Genomic DNA, 19,667 nt, shown 5'->3' on the forward strand with positions numbered 1-19,667 from the left:
TATTAGTAATCTATGGACACAACTGGTTTATGATGCTGACCTTCCGATTGGGTGTGGTTACGGTGCTATCTCCCGGTCCCGGACATGGCAATACACCAACATTAAGCGTCTTGCTCAAACCGACCCGTCACGACACTTGTTTGCCCCACTGTTCGGCACCCTGCAGGGGCAAGTATGACATCAATGACTCCTCACCGCGGGAGCCACGTACAGCAGCCACTACCGCTCCGACGCATCCTTCTACTCTGCCCCGCAAAAGCGTTTAAAAGTCACCACGTTATGCACGGTCGATTTGAAGGAGTCCCCGTTTAAATGTATTTCAATGACTGGTGAACTTGGAAAGAGGAAAGGTAAGTACTTGTCTTCTTTATTGGCTCCTAGAATATTGGAACAATGTATAACAGGCGTTTTCACTTCCTGCGTCTCACACATGGAGTGAAATGATTAGTAGAGAATGTCCATTGAGCAACGTCATTCGTTATTACTCTTGATATGTCGACGAAGAGTTGTTTATGCATGTGTTGCTTTATCTTTCATATGATCGAACTTTGGTATAAATGACAGATTAGCAAGTGTTAGTTAAATATAACTACTCAAAAAATTGTTGTCAGACGATAGTAAGAAATTACTATAAGGTTTTATTCTGAAATATAGATATAACTATTCCCATGAACCTTCAGTGGAAACCACATGTGAAATAGACCTTTCCACATTGTTATAGATTGACAGAATATGACATGAATGCGAATGCGCGGATATCCACACCCTCATCCCCTAATTCAGCCTCGACAAGGCTACTCCATGCATATTATTGTTCACATAAGGAGGGCAAATACTATCCTAAATCCATATGTCTCGGCTGATTGCATCTCTCCAATTTGGCAAAATGTTATCTCTAGAACCCAGCTGAAAGGGAGAGACAAGTGTTGAACTAGAATAGTTATCGCCGTTCCTATTAGCTCACGTTTGGAAAAAAAAGATTGCTTATCTCCATTCTAGACTCTTATTGGGGAGTGACAAGTGGTAGAGACAGTGGGAAGCCCGTAATTACCCATTCCGAATATACCCTCTGTCTCGAGCTCTGTGGCTCTGTCCCTAAAGCCCCGCAGAGAGCAGAAAGAGCGGAGATAGGTGGTTTAGGAGGTTATCAAGAAAGATCCCGAGACCTGAGGAACGCCTGCATGGTCGACTGACTCAACATATGAACCGCGTGGACGTCTCGGCTGCATAAAATAAACATATGATTAAGGATAAGCGTGGAGGTTTCCCGTGTCTCCGGGTTATTCCTGTCTCCGGAGACTCGTCTGAGCGGAAATAGAGAGACTTGGAGAGAAGCCGTTTGTGCTCCCGGGATTTCCCTGAAAACCTCGCGCTCAGTGAAAGAGAGGGATCTCCAAAAAGAGGTTGCATAAGGTGAGAGGAAAGAGATCTTAGATCTTGAAGCTGATACCAAAATCGGAGGATTTATCGGGTTATTTTAGCTATTTTACTCTTCTATGGTTTTTAGCGCAAGAGAGGTGTTTTCTCTGTCTGTTGCTCTCTAAACGCACGCTTTACGCATGTCTCGGTTGGTTATTGTAGTGATACGGCTATAGATTTAGATGTGACCAATCTGGTCGTGTACCACAATCTACATCATGACCTCTTGCAGCACACCAACTCTAATCAACTAAGGTAAACACTAGGTTGCATAATGAACTTGTTGAACGTTTAAAAACAGTTAGCCTACAGCTCCATTCTAGGGCACTTACACTGTTAAATCAAGTGTCTGTAAACACATAACTAAACACCCTTTTTTGGTAACACTTTTTTAAACGTATCAAAGGAATTTAGAATTTTACATCGCAGTGTTTAGATTGTAAACACCAGAAAGTGTTTATTCGCTGTAACACTTTTTAAACACATGAACAGGTTATTCAGCACAATGCCTTTAGGTTTTAACACTAAACACTCTAGTGTGTAAAGCTATATTTGCATATTTCCCTGCATGCCTTTTGAGTGAATGTGAGCGATGCCCACCAATGACTGTTTGGTAGCGACAAAGACATGGTTGTTGCGTTCAGTAACTTTTACTCCTGAAGCCTTCCTAGTCCCTTTATGTTCGCATGTTATACATTTCATGCCTTTTACTTTAGTTTCATTTACTTTAGTTTCATTTACTTTAGTTATGGCGTAGTTATATTTGACATTGTGGGCTGAAAATCATGTCTCATAGACCACATCAGATCTGCAAGTCACAGTACACTTCTAATGTGCAGTTTGTGAACTACTTTTTTCTTCTTTTTTTAATGACTCTTTTTACCGACTCGAGACTCGTGATTCGTTGTTGTTTTTTGTCTGAGTGACTCGTTCCTTTTTAGTCATTTGTTTGACCTGCTTGCGCAGTGAGTCCTACAGCAGGACTAATACTCTCCTCCGGCTCAGCGGCTCCAGAGACGTGCTCCGATCACCAACTGTCTGTCATATGTGCAACGGGAAATAGATCATGAGCATAGAGAGGGAAAAATACGTGTTTAAAACTGATGATTGATCTCATTTATAGAACCAAAACATACACAGCCTCTGCTCAACTAACTGAAACCTGAAACTGGAGAACTAATTGTGTTGCTCCGGCCAAACGGATGCTAGTTTCTTCTCCATAACGAGACGTAATGTAACGGACAACAGAGCAGAGGAAAAGTTGCAGCCGCCACTACACCTCATTTTAAATGTATCAAGAAATAATATTATTTCTATGTCTAGCAATCAAGAAATGTACATAGATTTTTTTATTTAAAGTACAACGTTTACAAGTCTCGGTCACAAATGACAGCTCCAATATGGTGCATCGTAATTGCTAAGCAGTTTACTTTAAAGCAGTGTGCCCGTATAACTTTAGCAATGATCAATGACTTCCAAAACTTTTGTTTTTTGTTGAAAAACCACCTGATTGGTTTTGGTATTAGTCTCGGACAAAAACGCGCTACGGCGTGTGGGACTATAATAATTTGGCTGCTATAAATTATTTTTTGACCAGCAGCTGCCACAATTGTGTACACTGTTTCAAACAGTCTCAAATAATGAACCTAAACTTAAAATTAACAATCGGCTGGAAAGGCTTCATTTGCCCATCTCTAGGGATCCTGCCAGACAGAGAATATCCATTTTGTTTTTTATATTTTATCACCCAAAACCTGCACTCAGAATAACTGCTATGGTGAAGGATTTAATGACAAGACTACCTAAACCATATAAACTGAAACAACAATCTCAGTAACAGGTACAATAAGTCCAACAAAATCTACCTACAGCAAAGCATGCTGGGAAATATGATAATGAGACCCCTCCAATTGCTTTTTCACTCTGAGAGAGAAAAAGGAAAATGAACTCAACACAGTTGAAAAACAACAACACGCTGTTGAAAAGGTTTCTTTAATCAAAATGTTCAGTTGGGCTGAGACTCTAGGTAAGGTGACAAACATTCTTAACACTGATCTGAATAACAAGGGAGGTCACATCCATTTCTAACAACTAAAAGCACTCTAAGCAGGACGATGGGAAAGGAAACATCAGTGTTTAAAATCTGGTTGGAAAGTGACTATCACGTTTAATCTTGCATTCTGAAACGCCTGTGTTTAAAATGAGAACACTAATTGGCTAATCTAAATACCTAATGTTTAAGTTTTAAACTCTTAGGTTTAGGTTTTAGACACGCAACATTTCATAGTTTTATATATTTATATATAAAGTTTTGGGTGGCTACTTTGAAGAATCTCAAATATAAAATAGATTTTGATTTGTTTAACACTTTTTTGGTTACTAAATTATTCCATATGTGTTATTTCATAGTTTTGATGTCTTCACTATTATTCTACAATGTAGAAAATAGTAGAAAGAAAGAAACCCTTGAATGAGTAGGTGTGTCCAAACTTTTGACTGGTACTGTAAGTATTCAGACCCTTTACACAGTACCTTGTCGAAGCACCTTTGACTGCGATTACAGCCTTGAGTCTTCTTGGGTATAACCCTACAAGCTTGGTACACCTGTATTTGGGGAGTTTCTTCCGTTCTTCTCTGCAGATCCTCTCAAGCTCTGTCAGGTTGGATGGGGAGCGTCGCTACACAGATTTCTTCAGGTCTCTCCAGAGATGTTCCATCGGGTTCAAGTCCGGGCTCTGGCTGGGCCACTCAAGGATATTCAGAGACTGAAGCCACTACTGCGATGTCTTGGCTGTGTGCTTAGGATCGTTGTCCTGTTGGAAGGTAAACCTTCACACCAGTCTGAGGACCTGAGAGCTCTGGAGAAGGTTTTCATCAAGGATCTCTCTGTACTTTGCTCTGTTAATCTTTCCCTCGATCCTGACTAGACTTCCAGTCCCTGTCGCTGAAAAACATCCCCACAGCATGATGCTGCCACCACCATGATTCACAGAAGTGATGGTGCCAGGTTTCCCCCAGACATGACGCTTTGCATTTAGGCCAAAGAGTTCAATCTTGGTTTCATCAGACCAGATAATCTTGATTCTCATGGTCTGAGAGTCCATTTGGTGCCTTTGGCAAACTCCAAGCAAGCTGTCATGTGCCTTTTACAGAGGAGTGACTTCTGTCTGGCCACTCTACCATAAAGGCCTTATTGGTGGAGTGCTGCAGAGTAGTTTGTCCTTCTGGAAGGTTCTCCCATCTCCACAGAGGAATTTTGGAGCTCTGTCAGAGAGACTATCGGGTCTTTGGCCACCTCCCTGACTAAGGCCCTTCTCCCCCGATCTTTTAGTTTGGCCAGGCGGCCAGCTCTAGAAAGAGTCTTGGTGGTTCCAAACTTCTTCCATTTAAGAATGATGGAGTCCACTGTGTTCCTGGGGACCTTCAACGCTGCAGAAATGTTTTGGTACCCTTCCCCAGATCTTGACACAATCCTGTCTCTGAGTTCTATGGGCATTTCCTTTGATCTCGTGGCTTGGTTTTTGCTCTGACATGCACTGTCAACTGTGGGACCTTTCATATAGACAGTTTTATGCCTTTCCAAATCATGTCCAATCAATTGAATATACCACAGGTGGACTCCAATCAAGTTGTAGAAAAATCTCAAGGATGGTCAATGGAAGCAGGATGCACCTGAGCTCAATTTTGAGTCTGAATACTAATGTAAATACGGTAGTTATGTTTTTATTTTTTATAAACTTGAATTGTTTCAGGAAACGTACAGTTGAAGTAGTAAGTTTACATGCACTTAGGTTGGAGTCATTAAAACTTGTTTTTTAACCACTCCATAAACTTCTAGTTAACAAACTATAGTTTTGTCAAGTTTGGTGAGGACATCTATTTTGTGCAGATGTAATTTCTCCAACAATTGCTTACAGACAGATTATTTCACTTTATCACAATTCCAGTGGGTCAGAAGTTTACATACACTAAGTTGACTGTGCCTTTAAACAGCTTGGAAAATTCCAGAATATTTTCCAAGCTGAAAATTTAGCTTTAGAAGCTTCTGATAGGCTAATTGACATAATTTGAGTAAATTGGAGGTGTAACTGTTGATGTATTTCAAGTTCTACCTTCAGCCTCTTTGCTTGACATCATGGGAAAATCAAAAGAAATCAGCTAAGATCTCAGAAAAAAATGGTGGACCTCCACAAGTCTGGTTCATCCTAGGGAGCAATTTTGAAATGCCTGAAGGTACCAAGTTCATCTGTACAAATAATAGTACGCAAGTATAAACAACATTGGACCATGCTGCCGTCAAGACGCTCAGGAAGGAGACGAGTTCTGTCTCCTAGAGATGAACGTACTTTGGTGTGAGAAGTGCAAATCAATCCCAGAACAACAGCAAAGGACCTTGTGAAGATGCTGGAGGAAACAGGTACAAAAGTATCTATATCCACAGTAAATTGAGGCCTATATCGACATAGCCTGAAAGGCCGTTCACCATGGATAAAGCCACTAAAAAAGCCAGATTACGGTTTGCAACTGCACATGAAGACAAAGATCGTACTTTTTGGTGAAATGTCCTCTGGTCTGATGAAACAAAAATATAACTGTTTGGCCATAATGCCTATTGTTATGTTTGGAGGATAAAAGGGGAGGCTTGCAAGCCGAAGAACACCATCCCAACCGTGAAGCACGGGGGTGGCAGCATCATGTTGTGGGGGTACTTTGCTGCAGGAGGGACTGGTGCACCTCACAAAATAGATGGCATCATGAGGGAGGAAAATGATGTGGATATATTGAAGCAACATCTCAACACATCAGTCAGGAAGTTAAAGCTTGGTCGCAAATCGGTCTTCCAAATGGACAATGACCCCAATCATACTTCCACAGATGTGGCAAAATGGCTTAAGGTCAACAGTCAAGGTGTTGGAGTGGCCATCACAAAGCCCTGACCTCAATCCTATATAAAATTTGTGTGCAGAACTGAAAAAGCGTGTGTGAGCAAGGAGGCCTACAAATCTGACTCAGTTACACCAGCTTTGTCAGTAGGAATGGGCCAAAAATTCACCCAACTTATTGTGGGAAGCTTGTGGGAGGCTACCCTAAACATTTGACCCAAGTGAAACAATTTAAAGGCAATGCTACCAAATGCTAATTGAGTGTATGTCAACTTCTGACCCAGTGGGAATGTGAAGAAATTAATAAAAGCTGAAATAAATCATTCTCTCTGCTATTATTCTGACATTTCACATTCTTAAAATAAAGTGGTGATCCTAACTGACCTAAGACAGATCATTTTTACTAGGATTAAATGTCAGTAATTGTGAAAAACTGAGTTTAAAGGTATTTGGCTAAGGTGTATGTAAACATCCTACTTCAACTGTTTGTCCCGCATCACTACGCCATTTGAACCTTTTGTTATTAACTTGTTATTGCTGAGATCCCATTACCGGGAGCGATATGGTTGTGAGGACAGAACACCCGGACCAACCCTTAAAGAGATGGGTGGGGCTTAAGCTTCAAAGGGTGTGAGCGATGCTGAATGGGTGTAGACAAAGAGCTCTCCAGTAGGTACCAAAACATTCATAGGCTGTTTTCTCAAAAGTGAGATTACTCATTTATCAACTTTCAAAGTGTAATTACTTTCCCATTGTTCCTCAACTGTAGTGTATGATAAACCATTTTCTAGCTCTGATCCTCTACTTTTATCCAACGTAAAAAAACAATGTTTCAAATTTGGCTACATAAGACCGACTCGAGCTGGTTGGTCACAAATGTTGTCATTCTGGTGTATTGTGATGTCATTATGGTGTATTGTGATGTCATTATGGTGTATTGTGACGTCATTATGGTGTATTGTGATGTCATTATGGTGTATTGTGATGTCATTATGGGGTATTTTGTGTAGGTTGATCTGAGAAAAAAGGATTTTATCCATTTTAGAATTATGCTGTAACGTCACAAACTGTGTAAAAAAGGGAGGGGTCAGAATCCTTTCCCAAAGCGCTGTACATAGACAGAGGGGCACTGTGTCGCTCTTTCGGATGTTTTCTTCAGTGAGATGGTCAGCCTCTTGCAAATTGAAGGACAATTATTAAACACGGAGAGATTAAAGATACATGATTTAATGTTGTTTTTTTTGGGGGGGGGGGGTGAACATACACTACTGCCAGTGGTTATGGCTCATACTGGCTGGACAGGGGTTGTATAGGTAATAGACAGGGCTGGATGTCTGAGGTGCTGAATGCCTGTCCTCTTAGAGGAGTGATAATGCCTGAGTTCTGATTTAATAGTGATGTTATGTTTGATACTGGAGCTCCGAGTCATGTTTCGAAATCAAAAAAGCAGTGTGTCGATGCGTGCATCACTTTATCACAAGTACGTCATCACTGACGTCCGAAGTTTTGTCTGATCACAGGCTTTTTCAAACCGTCTGTGATATATGCCGTGGTTCCGGTGCTTTTTTCCTGGATTTTCAAGCTGTTTTCAGACATCGACCTCTGCTGGACATCGTACATGCAAATATAGTTAGGATTTTTGAACGATAAGTTTCACCTCAACGTTAGCTTAGCGGGTAGGGAACATTCCGGTTACTAGTCCAACGCTCTAACCACTAGGCTACCCTGCCGCTCAACGTTAGCTTAGCGGGTAGGGAACATTCCGGTTACTAGTCCAATGCTCTAACCACTAGGCTACCCTGCCGCTCAACGTTAGCTTAGCGGGTAGGGAACATTCGGGGACGTTAGCGGGTAGGGAACATTCAGGGACGTTAGCTTAGCGGGTAGGGAACATTCAGGGACGTTAGCTTAGCGGGTAGGGAACATTCGGGGACGTTAGCTTAGCGGGTAGGGAACATTCGGGGACGTTAGCGGGTAGGGAACATTCGGGGACGTTAGCGGGTAGGGAACATTCGGGGACGTTAGCGGGTAGGGAACATTCGGGGACGTTAGCGGGTAGGGAACATTCGGGGACGTTAGCGGGTAGGGAACATTCGGGGACGTTAGCGGGTAGGGAACATTCGGGGACGTTAGCGGGTAGGGAACATTCGGGGACGTTAGGGTATGAGGTTGAATTCCAATATTTATAAAATTGTTCTTTCTGCACTGTTGTTCAAAAAATTTATTTAATTTAGTATAGTAAGTTTCTGTCTTTAGCATCGTAAATAATGACATAGATTCAGTTTTTTTAAAATAGTCAACTTGACGGCGAAAAAGAGACGCATGATGTAAGATGCAAACCTGATATTTCAATTGATTATAGGCTACTATAATATAATATATCATTATAGGCTGTTATAATAAATATATGATTATAGGCTACTATAATATAATATATAATACATGATACTATATTTACTATAATAAATAATTATAGGCTACTATAATATAATATATAATACATGATACTATATTTACTATAATAATTATAGGCTACTATAATATATAATTATAGGCTACTATAATATATAATTATAGGCTACTATAATATATAATTATAGGCTACTATAATATATAATTATAGGCTACTATAATATAATTATAGGATAATATAATTATAGGATAATATAATTATTGGCTACTATAATATATTATATAATTATAGGCTACTATAATATAATATATAATTATAGGATAATATAATATATAATTATAGGCTACTATAATATAATATATAATTATAGGATAATATAATTATAGGGTACTATAATATAATTATTGGCTACTATAATATATTATATAATTATAGGCTACTATAATATAATATATAATTATAGGGTACTATAATATAATATATAATTATAGGATAATATAATATATAATTATAGGCTACTATAATATAATATATAATTATAGGATAATATAATTATAGGGTACTATAATATAATTATTGGCTACTATAATATATTATATAATTATAGGCTACTATAATATAATATATAATTATAGGGTACTATAATATAATTATAGGCTACTATAATATAATATATAATTATAGGATAATATAATTATAGGGTACTATAATATAATTATTGGCTACTATAATATATTATATAATTATAGGCTACTATAATATAATATATAATTATAGGCTACAATAACATTATAGGCTACTATAATATATAATTATAGGATATTTTGTTTTGTTTTGACCTTTATTTAACCAGGCAAGTCAGTTAAGAAATAATTCTTATTTTCAATGCCTGGGAACAGTGGGTTAACTGCCTGTTCAGGGGCAGAACGACAGATTTGTACCTTGTCGGCTCGGGGGTTTGAACTCACAACCTTCTGGTTACTAGTCCAACGCTCTAACCGCCAGGCTACCCTGCCGCCCCAATAATATATAATTATAGGCTAATATATGATTATAGGCTACTATAATATATTATATAATTATAGGCTACTATAATATAATTAATATATATATAATAGTAATATTATAATCAGTCAACAACTGACCGCTGCTCCAAGGTCTTAAAATTAAAACAACTGAGAAAAAATACCCGTATCAGATAATTACACACTGCTGTGTATTGCTGCTGTGTATTGCTGACCAGCAGATGTCACTACTGTGCATCGTGAACAGATAATGAAGCTCAGAGTAATTAACTGTTTTTTTCCCGACACAATTTGGTCAAAAGCACCTCAGCCTTCAGAGAGCCTCGGTTTCCCATCACTACTTAATCATTTGAAATATAGGTGAAAGTAGCCTGTTGGACATTAATGGCCAGTGTGTGTGTGTGTGTGTGTGTGTGTGTTCCAGTGTGCAGTATGTTAGCCCTTCAGGAAAATAGTTTTCAATAATGCACAGGAAGCTCTCATACATACATGGTGTTGGCTGTCTGAGTCTACAGCAGGCATCATCACCACAGATAAACTTTTTTCATGAGCGAATAACTATGAATCATTTGGAAAACTGAAAACCACCCCACCACTGTGATACTAGGTAGGCAGAAGAGAGGGACAGAGAGTAAGAGGTGCACAGAGACAGAGAGTTAGAGAAAGGCAGAGAAAAATAGAGAGAGAGAAGGAGGCAGAGAAATAGAGAAACAGCGAGAGGGAGCCAGGCAGAGAAATAGAGAGAGAGGGAGAGAAGTAGAGTGAGAGGCAGAGAAGTAGAGTGAGAGGCAGAGAAGTAGAGTGAGAGGCAGAGAAGTAGAGTGAGAGGCAGAGAAGTAGAGTGAGAGGCAGAGAAGTAGAGAGAGCGAGAGGCAGAGAAGTAGAGTGAGAGGCAGAGAAGTAGAGTGAGAGGCAGAGAAGTAGAGTGAGAGGCAGAGAAGTAGAGTGAGAGGCAGAGAAGTAGAGTGAGAGGCAGAGAAGAAGAGTGAGAGGCAGAGAAGTAGAGTGAGAGGCAGAGAAGTAGAGTGAGAGGCAGAGAAGTAGAGTGAGAGGCAGAGAAGTAGAGTGAGAGGCAGAGAAGTAGAGTGAGAGGCAGAGAAGTAGAGTGAGAGGCAGAGAAGTAGAGTGAGAGGCAGAGAAGTAGAGTGAGAGGCAGAGAAGTAGAGAGAGAGAGAGAGGGGCAGAGAAGTAGAGAGAGAGAGGGAGGCAGAGAAGTAGAGAGAGAGAGGGAGGCAGAGAAGTAGAGAGAGAGGGAGGCAGAGGAGTAGAGAGAGAGAGGGAGGCAGAGAAGTAGAGAGAGGGAGGCAGAGAAGTAGAGAGAGGGAGGCAGAGGAGTAGAGAGAGGGAGGCAGAGAAGAAGAGAGAGAGGGAGGCAGAGGGAGTAGAGAGAGGGAGGCAGAGAAGTAGAGAGAGAGGGAGGCAGAGGAGTAGAGAGAGAGGGAGGCAGAGGAGTAGAGAGAGAGGCAGAGAAGTAGAGAGAGAGAGAGGCAGAGGAGTAGAGAGAGGGAGGCAGAGAAGTAGAGAGAGAGGGAGGCAGAGGAGTAGAGAGAGAGGGAGGCAGAGGAGTAGAGAGCGAGAGGCAGAGGAGTAGAGAGCGAGAGGCAGAGAAGTAGAGAGCGAGAGGCAGAGGAGTAGAGAGCGAGGAGGCAGAGGGAGTAGAGGCAGAGCGAGAGGCAGAGGAGTAGAGAGCGAGAGGCAGAGGAGTAGAGAGCGAGAGGCAGAGGAGTAGAGAGAGAGAGGCAGAGGAGTAGAGAGCGAGAGGCAGAGGAGTAGAGGAGAGCGAGAGGCAGAGGAGTAGAGAAGCGAGAGGCAGAGGCAGAGTAGAGAGCGAGAGGCAGAGGAGTAGAGAGCGAGAGGCAGAGGAGTAGAGAGCGAGGGAGGCAGAGAAGTAGAGAGCGAGAGGCAGAGGAGTAGAGAGAGGGAGGCAGAGGAGTAGAGAGCGAGGGCAGAGGAGTAGAGAGCGGGAGGGCAGAGAAGTAGAGAGCGAGAGGCAGAGGAGTAGAGAGCGAGGCAGAGGAGTAGAGAGCGAGAGGCAGAGGAGTAGAGAGGAGAGGCAGAGGAGTAGAGAGCGAGAGGCAGAGAAGTAGAGAGCGAGAGGCAGAGGAGTAGAGAGCGAGAGGCAGAGGAGTAGAGAGAGGGAGGCAGAGGAGTAGAGAGCGAGGGCAGAGGAGTAGAGAGCGAGGGCAGAGGAGTAGAGAGCGGAGGCAGAGGAGTAGAGAGCGAGAGGCAGAGGAGAGAGAGAGAGAGGCAGAGGAGTAGAGAGCGAGAGGCAGAGGAGTAGAGAGCGAGAGGCAGAGGAGTAGAGAGCGAGAGGCAGAGGAGTAGAGAGCGAGAGGCAGAGGAGTAGAGAGCGAGAGGCAGAGGAGTAGAGAGAGAGAGGCAGAGGAGTAGAGAGCGAGAGGCAGAGGAGTAGAGAGCGAGAGGCAGAGGAGTAGAGAGCGAGAGAGGCAGAGGAGTAGAGAGCGAGAGAGGCAGAGGAGTAGAGAGCGAGAGAGGCAGAGAAGTAGAGAGCGAGAGAGGCAGAGAAGTAGAGAGCGAGAGAGGCAGAGAAGTAGAGAGCGAGAGAGGCAGAGAAGTAGAGAGCGAGAGAGGCAGAGAAATGGAGAGAGGGAGAGAGACAGCGAGGGAGGCAGAGAAATGGTGAGAGAGAGAGAGACGGAGGGAGGCAGAGAAATAGAGAGAGAGAGGCAGAGAAGTAGAGAGAGAGAGAGGCAGATAAGTAGAGAGAGAGAGAGGCAGAGAAGTAGAGAGAGCGAGAGGCAGAGAAGTAGAGAGCGAGAGGCAGAGAAGTAGAGAGCGAGAGGCAGATAAGTAGAGAGAGAGAGAGGCAGAGAAGTAGAGAGAGCGAGAGGCAGAGAAGTAGAGAGAGTGAGAGGCAGAGAAGTAGAGAGAGAGAGAGGCAGAGAAGTAGAGAGAGAGGCAGAGAAGTAGAGAGAGAGTGAGGCAGAGAAGTAGAGAGAGAGAGAGGTAGAGAGAGAGAGAGGCAGAGAAGTAGAGAGCGAGAGGCAGAGAAGTAGAGAGGCAGAGAAGTAGAGAGGGAGGCAGAGAGATATATAGAGGGAGGCAGAGAAATGGAGAGGGGGAGAGAGACAGCGAGGGAGGCAGAGAAATGGAGAGAGAGAGAGAGACGGGAGGCAGAGAAATAGAGAGAGAGAGGCAGAGAAGTAGAGAGAGAGAGAGAGGCAGAGAAGTAGAGAGAGAGAGAGGCAGAGAAGTAGAGAGAGCGAGAGGCAGAGAAGTAGAGAGAGCGAGAGGCAGAGAAGTAGAGAGAGCGAGAGGCAGAGGAGTAGAGAGAGCGAGAGGCAGAGGAGTAGAGAGAGCGAGAGGCAGAGGAGTAGAGAGAGCGAGAGGCAGAGAAGTAGAGCGAGAGGCAGAGAAGTAGAGCGAGCGAGAGGCAGAGAAGTAGAGAGAGAGAGAGGCAGAGAAGTAGAGAGAGAGAGAGGCAGAGAAGTAGAGAGAGCGAGAGAGGCAGAGAAGTAGAGAGAGAGAGAGGCAGAGAAGTAGAGAGCGAGAGGCAGAGAAGTAGAGAGCGAGAGGCAGAGAAGTAGAGAGCGAGAGGCAGAGAAGTAGAGAGCGAGAGAGGCAGAGAAGTAGAGCGAGAGAGGCAGAGAAGTAGAGCGAGAGAGGCAGAGAAGTAGAGAGAGAGAGAGGCAGAGAAGTAGAGAGAGAGAGGCAGAGAAGTAGAGAGAGAGAGAGGCAGAGAAGTAGAGAGAGAGAGAGGCAGAGAAGTAGAGAGAGAGAGGCAGAGAAGTAGAGAGCGAGAGGCAGAGAAGTAGAGAGCGAGAGGCAGAGAAGTAGAGAGCGAGAGGCAGAGAAGTAGAGAGCGAGGCAGAGAAGTAGAGAGCGAGAGAGGCAGAGAAGTAGAGAGCGAGAGAGGCAGAGAAGTAGAGAGCGAGAGAGGCAGAGAAGTAGAGAGCGAGAGAGGCAGAGAAGTAGAGAGCGAGAGGGGCAGAGAAGTAGAGAGAGAGAGGGGCAGAGAAGTAGAGAGGCAGAGAAGTAGAGAGAGAGAGAGGCAGAGGAGTAGAGAGCAAGAGAGGCAGAGAAGTAGAGAGCGAGAGGCAGAGAAGTAGAGAGAGAGAGGCAGAGAAGTAGAGAGGCAGAGAAGTAGAGAGAGGGAGGCAGAGAAGTAGAGAGAGGGAATCAGAGAGATATATAGAGGGAGTAGAGAGCGAGAGGCAGAGAAGTGTATATATATATATAGAGGGAGGCAGAGAAGTAGAGAGAGAGGGAGGCAGAGAAGTAGAGAGAGAGAGGTAGAGAGCGAGAGGCAGAGAAGTAGAGAGCGAGAGGCAGAGAAGTAGAGAGCGAGAGGCAGAGAAGTAGAGAGCGAGAGGCAGAGAAGTAGAGAGCGAGAGGCAGAGAAGTAGAGAGCGAGAGGCAGAGAAGTAGAGAGCGAGAGGCAGAGAAGTAGAGAGCGAGAGGCAGAGAAGTAGAGAGCGAGAGGCAGAGAAGTAGAGAGAGAGAGGCAGAGAAGTAGAGAGCGCGAGAGGCAGAGAAGTAGAGAGCGAGAGGCAGAGAAGTAGAGAGCGCGAGAGGCAGAGAAGTAGAGAGCGAGAGAGGCAGAGAAGTAGAGAGCGAGAGAGGCAGAATAAAACAAAGAATAAAGAGCAAAAACATATACATGATCAAATACAGATCTTAGAATCAACTATTAAAGACTACCAGAACCCACTGGATTCTCCAATAACATTGAATGAGTTACAGGACAAAATAAAAACCCTCCAACCCAAAAAGGCCTGTGGTGTTGATGGTATCCTCAATGAAATGATCAAATATACAGACAACAAATTCCAATTGGCTATACTAAAACTCTTTAACATCATCCTTAGCTCTGGCATCTTCCCCAATATTTGGAACCAAGGACTGATCACCCCAATCCACAAAAATGGAGACAAATTTGACCCCAATAACTACCGTGGAATATGCGTCAACAGTAACCTTGGGAAAATCCTCTGCATTATCATTAACAGCAGACTCGTACACTTCCTCAATGAAAACAATGTACTGAGCAAATGTCAAATTGGCTTTTTACCAAATTACCGTACAACAGACCATGTATTCACCCTGCACACCCTAATTGACAACCAAACAAACCAAAACAAAGGCAAAGTCTTCTCATGCTTTGTTGATTTCAAAAAAGCCTTTGACTCAATTTGGCATGAGGGTCTGCTATACAAACTGTTGGAAAGTGGTGTTGGGGGTAAAACATACGACATCATAAAATCCATGTACACAAACAACAAGTGTGCGGTTAAAATTGGCAAAAAACACACACATTTCTTCACACAGGGTCGTGGGGTTAGACAGGGATGCAGCTTAAGCCCCACCCTCTTCAACATATATATCAACGAACTGGCGCGGGCACTAGAAAAGTCTGCAGCACCCGGCCTCACCCTACTAGAATCTGAAGTCAAATGTCTGCTGTTTGCTGATGATCTGGTGCTTCTGTCACCAACCAAGGAGGGCCTACAGCAGCACCTAGATCTTATGCACAGATTCTGTCAGACCTGGGCCCTGACAGTAAATCTCAGTAAGACCAAAATAATGGTGTTCCAAAAGGTCCAGTCACCAGGACCACAAATACAAATTCCATCTAGACACTGTTGCCCTAGAGCACACAAAAAACTATACATACCTTGGCCTAAACATCAGCGCCACAGGTAACTTCCACAAAGCTGTGAACGATCTGAGAGACAAGGCAAGAAGGGCATTCTATGCCATCAAAAGGAACATAAATTTCAACATACCAATTAGGATTTGGCTAAAAATACTTGAATCAGTCATAGAGCCCATTGCCCTTTATGGTTGTGAGGTCTGGGGTCCGCTCACCAACCAAGACTTCACAAAATGGGACAAACACCAAATTGAGACTCTGCACGCAGAATTCTGCAAAAATATCCTCAGTGTACAACGTAGAACACCAAATAATGCATGCAGAGCAGAATTAGGCCGATACCCACTAATTATCAAAATCCAGAAAAGAGCAGTTAAATTCTATAACCACCTAAAAGGAAGCGATTCCCAAACCTTCCACAACAAAGCCATCACCTACAGAGAGATGAACCTGGAGAAGAGTCCCCTAAGCAAGCTGGTCCTGGGGCTCTGTTCACAAACACACCCTACAGAGCCCCATGACAGCAGCACAATTAGACCCAACCAAATCATGAGAAAACAAAAAGATATTTACTTGACACACTGGAAAGAATTAACAAAAAAACAGAGCAAACTAGAATGCTATTTGGCCCTACACAGAGAGTACACAGCGGCAGAATACCTGACCACTGTGACTGACCCAAAATTAAGGAAAGCTTTGACTATGTACAGACTCAGCGAGCATAGCCTTGCTATTGAGAAAGGCCGACGTAGGCAGACATGGCTCTCAAGAGAAGACAGGCTATGTGCTCACTGCCCACAAAATGAGGTGGAAACTGAGCTGCACTTCCTAACCTCCTGCCCAATGTATGACCATATTAGAGAGACATATTTCCCCCAGATTACACAGATCCACAAAGAATTCGAAAAGAAATCCAATTTTGAAAAACTCCCATATCTACTGGGTGAAATTCCACAGTGTGCCATCAGAGCAGCAAGATTTGTGACCTGTTGCCACGAGAAAAGGGCAACCAGTGAAGAACACGCACCATTGTAAATACAACACATATCTATGCTTATTTATTTTATCTTGTGTCCTTTACCATTTGCACATTGTAAAAACACTGTATATATATATATATATATATATATATAATATGACATTTGTAATGTCTTTATTGTTTTGAAACTTCTGTATGTGTGATGTCTACTGTTAATTTTTATTGTTTATTTCACTTTATATATTATATACCTTACTTGCTTTGGCAATGTTAACACATGTTTCCCATGCCAATAAAGCCCCTTGAATTGAATTGAGAGGCAGAGAAGTAGAGAGAGAGAGAGGCAGAGAAGTAGAGAGAGAGAGGCAGAGAAGTAGAGAGCGAGAGGCAGAGAAGTAGAGAGCGAGAGGCAGAGAAGTAGAGAGCGAGAGGCAGAGAAGTAGAGAGCGAGAGGCAGAGAAGTAGAGAGAGAGAGGCAGAGAAGTAGAGAGAGAGGAGGCAGAGAAGTAGAGCGAGAGGCAGAGAAGTAGAGAGCGAGGGCAGAGAAGTAGAGAGAGAGGCAGAGAAGTAGAGAGAGAGAGGCAGAGAAGTAGAGAGAGAGAGAGGCAGAGAAGTAGAGTGCGAGAGGCAGAGAAGTAGAGTGAGAGGCAGAGAAGTAGAGAGAGAGAGGGCAGAGAAGTAGAGAGAGGCAGAGAAGTAGAGAGCGAGAGGCAGAGAAGTAGAGAGCGAGAGGCAGAGAAGTAGAGAGCGAGAGGCAGAGAAGTAGAGAGCGAGAGGCAGAGAAGTAGAGAGCGAGAGGCAGAGGAGTAGAGAGCGAGAGGCAGAGGAGTAGAGAGCGAGAGGCAGAGGAGTAGAGAGAGAGAGGCAGAGAAGTAGAGAGAGAGAGAGGCAGAGAAGTAGAGAGAGAGAGAGGCAGAGAAGTAGAGAGAGAGAGGCAGAGAAGTAGAGAGGCAGAGAAGTAGAGAGAGGGAGGCAGAGAAGTAGAGAGAGGGAGGCAGAGAGAGAGAGGGAGGCAGAGAAATGGAGAGAGGGAGAGAGGCAGAGGGAGGCAGAGAGAATGGAGACAGAGAAGTAGAGAGGAGGAGGCAGAGAAGTAGAGAGGGAGGCAGAGAAGTAGAGAGAGAGAGAGGCAGAGAAGTAGAGAGAGAGGCAGAGAAGTAGAGAGGGAGAGGCAGAGAAGTAGAGAGAGGGAGGCAGAGAAGTAGAGAGAGGGAGGCAGAGAAGTAGAGAGAGGGAGGCAGAGAAGTAGAGAGAGGGAGGCAGAGAAGTAGAGAGAGGGAGGCAGAGAAGTAGAGAGGCAGAGAAGTAGAGAGAGGGAGGCAGAGAAGTAGAGAGAGGCAGAGAAGTAGAGGCAGAGAGAGAAGTAGAGAGGCAGAGAAGTAGAGAGAGGGAGGCAGAAAGTAGAGAGAGGCAGAGAAGTAGAGAGGAGAGGCAGAGAAGTAGAGAGGGAGGCAGAGAAGTAGAGAGAGGGAGGCAGAGAAGTAGAGAGAGAGGAGAGCAGAGAAGAAGTAGAGAGAGGAGGCAGAGAAGTAGAGAGAGAGAGGCAGAGAAGTAGAGAGAGAGAGGCAGAGAAGTAGAGAGAGAGAGACAGAGAAGTAGAGAGAGGGAGGCAGAGAAGTAGAGAGGGGAGGCAGAGAAGTAGAGAGAGGGAGGCAGAGAAGTAGAGAGGGAGGCAGAGAGAGTAGAGAGGGAGGCAGAGAAGTAGAGAGAGGGAGGCAGAGAAGTAGAGAGAGGCAGAGAAGTAGAGAGAGGGAGGCAGAGAAGTAGAGAGAGGGAGGCAGAGAAATGAGAAGTAGAGAGAGGGAGGCAGAGAAATAGAGAGAGGGAGAGGCAGAGAATATAGAGAGGGAGGCAGAGAAATGGAGAGGCAGAGGAGAGGCAGAGAAATAGAGAAGGAGGCAGAGAAATAGAGGGAGGCAGAGAAATGAGAGGGGGAGGCAGAGAAATAGAGAGGGAGGCAGAGGAGGCAGAGAAATAGAGAGGGAGGCAGAGAAATAGAGAGGGAGGCAGAGAAATAGAGAGGGAGGCAGAGAAATAGAGAGGGAGGCAGAGAAATAGAGAGGGAGGCAGAGAAATAGAGAGGGAGGCAGAGAAATAGAGACAGAGGAGGGCAGAGAAGTAGAGAGAGGCAGAGAAATAGAGAGAGAGAGGCAGAGAAGTAGAGAGAGGCAGAGAAATAGAGAGAGGGAGAGAGAAGTAGAGAGGCAGAGAAGTAGAGAGGGAGGCAGAGAAGTAGAGAGGGAGGCAGAGAAATAGAGAGAGGGAGGGCAGAGAAATAGAGAGGGAGGCAGAGAAATGGAGAGGGGAGAGAGACAGCGAGGGAGGCAGAGAAATAGAGAGAGAGGCAGAGAAATAGGAGGGAGGCAGAGAAATAGAGGGAGGCAGAGAAATAGAGAGGGAGTCAGAGAAGTAGAGAGAGGAGGCAGAGAATAGAGGGCAGAGAAATAGAGAGGAGGCAGAGAAGTAGAGGAGAGGTTTGGGAGGCAGAGAAGTAGAGAGGGGAGGCAGAGAAATAGAGAGAGGGCAGAGGCCGAGAGATATATAGAGGGCCCAGAGCAGAAAAATGGAGAAAGAGAGGAGAGAGACAGGGAGGGAGGCAGAGAAATGGAGAGGAGAGACGGAGGGAGGCAGAGAAATAGAGAGGGAGGCAGAGAAATAGAGAGGGAGGCAGAGAAATAGAGAGGGAGGCAGAGAAATAGAGAGGGAGGCAGAGAAATAGATTGGGAGGCAGAGAAATAGAGAGGAGGCAGAGAAATAGAGAGGGAGGCAGAGAAATAGAGAGGGAGGCAGAGAAATAGAGAGGAGGCAGAGAAATAGAGAGGGAGGCAGAGAAATAGAGAGGGAGGCAGAGAAATAGAGAGGGAGGCAGAGAAATAGAGAGGGGCTGGCAGAGAAATAGAGAGGGAGGCAGAGAAATAGAGAGAGGGAGGCAGAGAAATAGAGAGGGAGAGGGAGGCAGAGAAATAGAGAGGGAGAGGGAGGCAGAGAAATAGAGAGGGAGAGGGAGGCAGAGAAATAGAGAGAGGGGCTGAAGGAGAGAGAAACAGCAGCAGAGAGAGTTGGGCGAGGGAGACAGGCAATGGGGCCACTTCTGTGTTGTTCTGAGAGGAGACCTGCCAATAGATCACACTCTGACTGGCTCTGGCTCATAGGAGAGGTTTGGGTGTTGGCCAAGTAAAGCTGGGGGGCAATTTACAGTCTTATGGTGGCATTCATCAGCCAGACAACACGCATTTGCCAGCTCAGTCTGCCCAGTAACCTGAGTTAGGTGCTGGAACTAAAATATAAACGCAACATTGCAGCAATTTCAAAGACTTTATTGAGTTACATTTCG

The 19,667-nt window shown here is 44.2% G+C and overlaps 1 protein-coding gene across 2 annotated transcripts in view; it reads left to right on the forward strand.

Annotated features, from left to right (window-relative positions):
- The first annotated feature begins 212 nt into the window (after positions 1-212).
- Positions 213-19,667, forward strand: part of LOC135558342 (netrin-G1-like) — a 198,265-nt gene continuing 178,810 nt past the window's right edge. Inside the window, exon 1 of one of the 2 annotated variants that reach the window (XM_064992081.1) lies at positions 213-350. The gene's annotated coding sequence lies outside the window, so the exon portion shown is untranslated. Of the gene's footprint in view, positions 351-1,298; positions 1,414-19,667 lie in introns of those variants that run through there. The other variant, XM_064992082.1, reaches the window with a different exon arrangement.

This window comes from Oncorhynchus masou, chromosome 17 (genome assembly GCF_036934945.1).
Source record: "Oncorhynchus masou masou isolate Uvic2021 chromosome 17, UVic_Omas_1.1, whole genome shotgun sequence".
Taxonomy (NCBI): domain Eukaryota; kingdom Metazoa; phylum Chordata; class Actinopteri; order Salmoniformes; family Salmonidae; genus Oncorhynchus; species Oncorhynchus masou.